We start from the raw sequence: 6,504 nt of genomic DNA, 5'->3' as shown, positions 1-6,504 counted from the left end.
TTATTTCAATTAAATATCTTTTACAGTTTGCAAAGCACTTTTATATACACAATCTCATTAATAAAAACAAATAGGAAGATAAATGTGTTAATGTTTAAAAGTGCTTTTTTCAGTTTTGAGAGTCCTGAGAATTTTTAGTAAAGACTTCATTAGCTCAAGAAACCTACTAGGATCTGAGCTGTATTCTTATCTTTAGGGCCACCATGCTCAATATATGAAAGCCATTAATTAACTTAAGTTCTGACCTTGGTTGAGCTTCCTAATCAGCTACCTCTTGAACCAAAGGAGAAATAAGAATAGGAAGTCACATCAAGGGAGAGCCTCTCATGGTGCTTCCTTTACAGATATATCACCCTATAAAACAACCTGAATGTTTTAACAAGACTCTCAGAGGAAGGCATAACATATGTTCCTTGTTTAAACTTTTAAAATTTTCCTAGAATATAAATTGATTCAACTTTCATCACATAGTAGGCCCTCAAGAAGATAGTGTTAATACGCATTTCTTCCCAAATTCTCTTTTCTTGTCCTGGAAAAGCCAAATAATTTGAAAGCATGGGTTATACTTTATCTTTGTATCTTCCAGGGCATTATTTTTGTGCATGAAAGTTGCTCAAGTGTAGAAACCAGTACAGAACAGTAGAAAGCACTCAGGGTCTGACGTCAGACTAAACAGACCTGGCTTCAAGTCATGGATCTACCACTTATTGAGTCATGAATCTGCCAATTGACTTTGGGCTAAGGTTGCCTGATTACTTGCCAGATTTAGCAAATAAAAATCCAGGGCACCCAGTAAAAATCTAGGGACATATACAAAACAATTCCTCATTGTTTATCTGAAATTAAAAATTTAACCAAGCATCCTGTATTTTCATCTGGTTATCCCACTTTGAGCAAATTACTTGTCTGTGTTTCAGGCAGTTTCCCTAAAGAAATGCCCACAGGGAAGCAGCATTTCCTATTCAGTCATGCCATGGATGAGGCAGAGCCCTCACCTATCCAGCTTCTCCAGAAGATGGAGTTAGGCTATTGACACTTAGTGCCCTGAAGGCAGAGACCCTAAACAATTTCCCTGAGACAGCCCTGCACAATGAAAAACAGTCCCTCCCAAAATATTAATGGTGCCTTGTTTGATAAACACTGTGCCAAATGTCTGTGTGATAAAAGCTACTGTGCTTAGTTTATTATTGAGTTGGCCATTTTATACTGGATGGAAAGTGTTCCCTTCCCATGTACTTTTACTGTATATGATCCAGTCCCACACGTAAAACTGGAATGATGCAATTGGGGGTAATAAGTTAAAGAATGAGCAGAAATCATTTCAATTCTGTTGCCGTCAGTCCAGTTACAGGCAAAAAATTCCCATAATTCAATCCTTTCTGAGAGAAGTTTCCTATGTAACTCAGAACTAGTTCACACAAGGCAGTGGACAAACGCACGTTTTTTTCTCCCACGTTACTATTTTTTTCACTATCTAAACTCAAAGCATTATAGGAATTTATGTTATGTACTATAATCCCACTCCACAATTTAATACTGCTGAATAGCTTTGAAAGGAGGGAAGATGAGAGGGTTATCGTCTTATGTCTGCTCTGGAACAGCTGATTCAACGACCCAGTTTTTCTTCTGTCTGCATTTGTGGGTATTTCAGCTTGTGTTAAAAATGCTCTCTTCCCCTCTTAAACTCAGTTACCCTACTAAGTATGGTCATACATTTAGCCAAAATACAGGGGCTAAGGTGATAACAGTAAAGTGGAAAAGAGGCTTCAGCAGTTCCACAAGTAATCTCCTGAGGTTCTCTTCAATGTCACCTAAGTTAGTGGAACCTTTGGCATCAAACAGCTGCATTCGAATTCCGATTATATCACTTACACGCTCTGTCAACTCAGAAAGATATTTGACCTCTTTGTGCATATGTCCTCACCTACAAAATGGGAATAGTAATACATACTTCAAATAATTGTCATAAGGATAAGAGAAACACTACATGTAAAGCATTTAGCACAAAGTTACGCAGAGAACAGGTACTCAATAAGTAACTATTATTACTGTGATTCCCTCAGAGAAGCACCCCTTCTGACTCCAGGCCAATAGAATCATTGTCAGGTTAAAGTTAGTCTTGAACGACCTATGTGTAGACAATCAGGGAAATAACCAGTTTATATCCTAGCTTAATAAAGCCCTCCAGAAATTGTCCACATGCACAAATACACACACACACACACACACACACACACACACACACATGCACATGTACACCCCAAGCAAAATGAATAGGATAGCATTTCACATATAATTCAGATTCAGTTGCGTATACGCTGAAAGGAACTATTTTTCATAAGCAATTTATTAATTTAGAAAAAAATGCGATTCACAAACTCAGCTGAAGGAATTTGGCTGAAATGTCACTGCCAATAATGAATGTCATCTTTCAAGACAGAGCCATCTATAGAATAACTTCTGTAAAAGAGATAAAATGTAAATTTCCATTTTAGGCTGTATGGAAGGAGTATTTCACTCAGCTTTACAAGGAGATGACATTATCTCCATGCTTTGTGAATCTCAGTGTCCTCCCTAGCCAATTATATCAAACTTTTTAGCACTTTTGATTCATGATTGTGCTTGACAACATCGTTTGACCCTCAGCATCCTCAGCACCCTCTTCCATGCACCTTCCTATTTCACAGGGGTAAAAAAAAAAAAAACTAAAAACTCTATTTCCCAGCCTCTCTTGCAACCAGAATTCTGGATGTGAATTCCATTTGTCCAACGAGATGCACTTGCACAAGATTTGAAATGTGGGAGGGAGGAAAATGCCATCTTCCTACTGCTTTGGCCACTGTTGGTCAAGTTTACTAGTCAGCTTTGAGCTCTGTGGGGGAGAAGTAGTGGAAGTAACAGCATTGATGGCAGAAGTTCTTGAGTGGTAGCTTCTTAGCCTCTAGGTGACAGTTATGGTGGTGTGTTTCCCAACCTCCAATCTTCTAACCTTTCCAAGGATTTTATAAGCCCTGAACCCTAACTGATACAATTCCCTTGGTGCTTTAAAAAACCTTTCCACCAAAACAATTTCATAGCAGTGAATCATAAACTCTACCTCCACAGAGTCTGGGAATATAGCCCTAAGTGAGCCCTTGAGTGCATCAAATGTCTAAAGCTCATATTTTATTTCAGCAACCAATGCAAAATTAGAATTCTGTTCCATAATTCATCTGTTTGTTTTCATACAAAAATGTTTTAACTTATTTGCCTTCAAATAAAACATATGCTAGAGGAAGGCATGCTATGCCTATTATGTATCACAGATCAGTGGTTCTCGAACCAGGATTTGCATCAGAACATGTGCAGAGCATCAATAGCTAGTTTCCCAAGATCCATGCCAGACCTTTGGAATGAGAATCTCTGAAGATTCATGGTGGATTACAGACAGTAAATTTTTAAAAACTCCCCAGTTGATTCTGTTGTGCAGCCAGGTTTGAAAAAAATTTGTTTGGATTTTCAGGAAAATACGTACCTGGATTATATTCCCTCAGTTTTCCCAAAAAGATGTTTTTAGTGAGTGAGTTGTGATTTGATGTTTTGACTGCATTTTTATAGAGGGTAAATAGTGAAAATATTCAATCAAAGGTCTCTGTGTCTTTTGTAAAAATATAATTAAAAAACCATTGTCCTAAAGATAGCAACAATAGAAACTAGGAACTACTAGAAGAGGCAGGGAGGGAGGGAGGGAGGAGGGAGGGGATAGGTTGAAAAACTATTGGGTATTATGCTCAGTACTTGGGTGATGGGATCATTCATATACTCCAAACCTCGGCATCACACAATATACCCAGTTAACAAACTTGCATATGTACTCCCTGAATCTAAAATAAAAATTAAAAAATAAAAACCCCCATAAAAATTAAACCAAATAAAAACTTCACTCCACAATTTCAGCTTCTTATTCAAGGAAAACAACAATCTTCTATTGAAATTTACTTTTTTTGGGGGGGGGAGGGACAAAATTTCTTTATTCGCAGGAATGGTACAAATCAAAGAACTTAAGTGGATGTTTTGGTACAACTTATAGAAAAGGTAAAGGAAACCCCAACATGCATGCACTGCCTTGGTGACCAGGGAAGTCACCCCACGGCTATGGGGAAATTAGCCTGAGGCTTACCTTTCATTATCACCGTCTCCCAGGGTGTGCTTGTCAAAGAGATATTCCGCCAAGCCAGATTCGGGTGCTCCCATCTTGTGCAAGTTGGTCACGTGGTCACCCAATTCTTTGATGGCTTTCACCTGCTCATTCAGGTAATGTGTCTCAATGAAGTCACACAAATGGGGTCATTTTTGTCAGTGGCCAGTTTGTGCAGCTCCAGTAGTGACCGATTCACATTTTTTTCCAAATGTAATGCACACTTCATCTCATTCAGCCTGCTCTCCCAGTCATCACAGTCTGGTTTCTTGATATCCTGAAGGAAGATTCGGCCACCTCATTGGTTCTGCAGCTTCATCAGTTTCTCAGCATGTTCCCCCTCCTCATGAGATCAGCTTCATCAGTTTCTCAGCATGTTCCCTCTCCTCATGAGATTGGTGAAGAAAGTATTTGGCAAAGTTCTTCAAAGCCACATCATCGCGGTCAAAGTAGTAAGACATGGACAGGTAAACGTAGGAGGCGTAGAGCTCCAGGTTGATCTGGCAGTTGATGGCCGCCTCTGAGTCCTGGTGGTAGTTCTGGCGCACCTGCGAGGTGGACGCGGTCGTCATGGCGGCGACTAAGGAGAGGTGGCGGCGGTGGCTGCGTGGCGCTGGAGCGGCGGCGGGGGCCTTGGGGCAGTCCGAGGGCGCGGTGAAAAGGTGACGGAGTCCTTGCCCTTGCCTATGTCCTGAATGGTAATGCCTAGGTTTTCTTCTAGGGTTTTTATGGTTTTAGGTCTAACGTTTAAGTCTTTAATCCATCTTGAATTGATTTTTGTGTAAGGTGTAAGGAAGGGATCCAGTTTCAGCTTTCTACATATGGCTAGCCAGTTTTCCCAGCACCATTTATTCAATAGGGAATCCTTTCCCCATTGCTTGTTTTTCTCAGGTTTGTCAAAGATCAGATAGTTGTAGATATGCAGTGTTATTTCTGAGGGCTCTGTTCTGTTCCATTGATCTATATCTCTGTTTTGGTACCAGTACCATGCTGTTTTGGTTACTGTAGCCTTGTAGTATAGTTTGAAGTCAGGTAGTGTGATGCCTCCAGCTTTGTTCTTTTGGCTTAGGATTGACTTGGTGATGCGGGCTCTTTTTTGGTTCCATATGAACTTTAAAGTAGTTTTTTCCAATTCTGTGAAGAAAGGCATTGGTAGCTTGATGGGGATGGCATTGAATCTGTAAATTACCTTGGGCAGTATGGCCATTTTCACGATATTGATTCTTCCTACCCATGAGCATGGAATGTTCTTCCATTTGTTTGTATCCTCTTTTATTTCCTTGAGCAGTGGTTTGTAGTTCTCCTTGAAGAGGTCCTTCACATCCCTTGTAAATTGGATTCCTAGGTATTTTATTCTCTTTGAAGCAATTGTGAATGGGAGTTCACTCATGATTTGGCTCTCTGTTTGTCTGTTATTGGTGTATAAGAATGCTTGTGATTTTTGCACATTGATTTTGTATCCTGAGACTTTGCTGAAGTTGCTTATCAGCTTAAGGAGATTTTGGGCTGAGACACTGGGGTTTTCTAGATATACAATCATGTCGTCTGCAAACAGGGACAATTTGACTTCCTCTTTTCCTAATTGAATACCCTTTATTTCCTTCTCCTGCCTAATTGCCCTGGTCAGAACTTCCAACACTATGTTGAATAGGAGTGGTGAGAGAGGGCATCCCTGTCTTGTGCCAGTTTTCAAAGGGAATGCTTCCAGTTTTTGCCCATTCAGTATGATATTGGCTGTGGGTTTGTCATAGATAGCTCTTATTAGAAAATGTGGCACATATACACCATGGAATACTATGCAGCCATAAAAAATGATGAGTTCATGTCCTTTGTAGGGACATGGATGAAATTGGAAACCATCATTCTCAGTAAACTATCGCAAGAACAAAAAACCAAACACCGCATATTCTCACTCATAGGTGGGAATTGAACAATGAGATCACATGGACACAGGAAGGGGAATATCACACTCTGGGGACTGTGGTGGGGTGGGGGGAGGGGGGAGGGATAGCATTGGGAGATATACGTAATGCTAGATGATGAGTTAGTGGGTGCAGCGCACCAGCATGGCACATGTATACATATGTAACTAACCTGCACAATGTGCACATGTACCCTAAAACTTAAAGTACAATAATAAAAGAAAAAAAAAGAAAAGGTGATGGAGGGCTGGCTATGGGTGGCTGGCCGGGGTGGGGGACGAGCGCCGGGTTCCGTCCAAGCACAGTTGAAGCAGGAAACCTCGACGACTCTCGGCGAAGAACGTCTCTGAAATTTACTTTTAAGTAGAGCTTAAATTTATCTTTTATTTGTGCAATTTGAATTTA

The 6,504-nt window shown here is 40.2% G+C and overlaps 1 pseudogene; it reads right to left on the bottom strand.

The window, feature by feature from the left end:
- Window positions 1–4,022: 4,022 nt before the first annotated feature.
- LOC109024684 (ferritin heavy chain-like) lies at window positions 4,023–4,838 on the bottom strand (annotated as a pseudogene).
- Window positions 4,839–6,504: the final 1,666 nt, after the last annotated feature.

This window comes from Gorilla gorilla, chromosome X (genome assembly GCF_029281585.2).
Source record: "Gorilla gorilla gorilla isolate KB3781 chromosome X, NHGRI_mGorGor1-v2.1_pri, whole genome shotgun sequence".
NCBI classification, from domain to species: Eukaryota; Metazoa; Chordata; class Mammalia; order Primates; family Hominidae; genus Gorilla; species Gorilla gorilla.
This window is presented reverse-complemented; position numbering and strand designations above follow the sequence as displayed.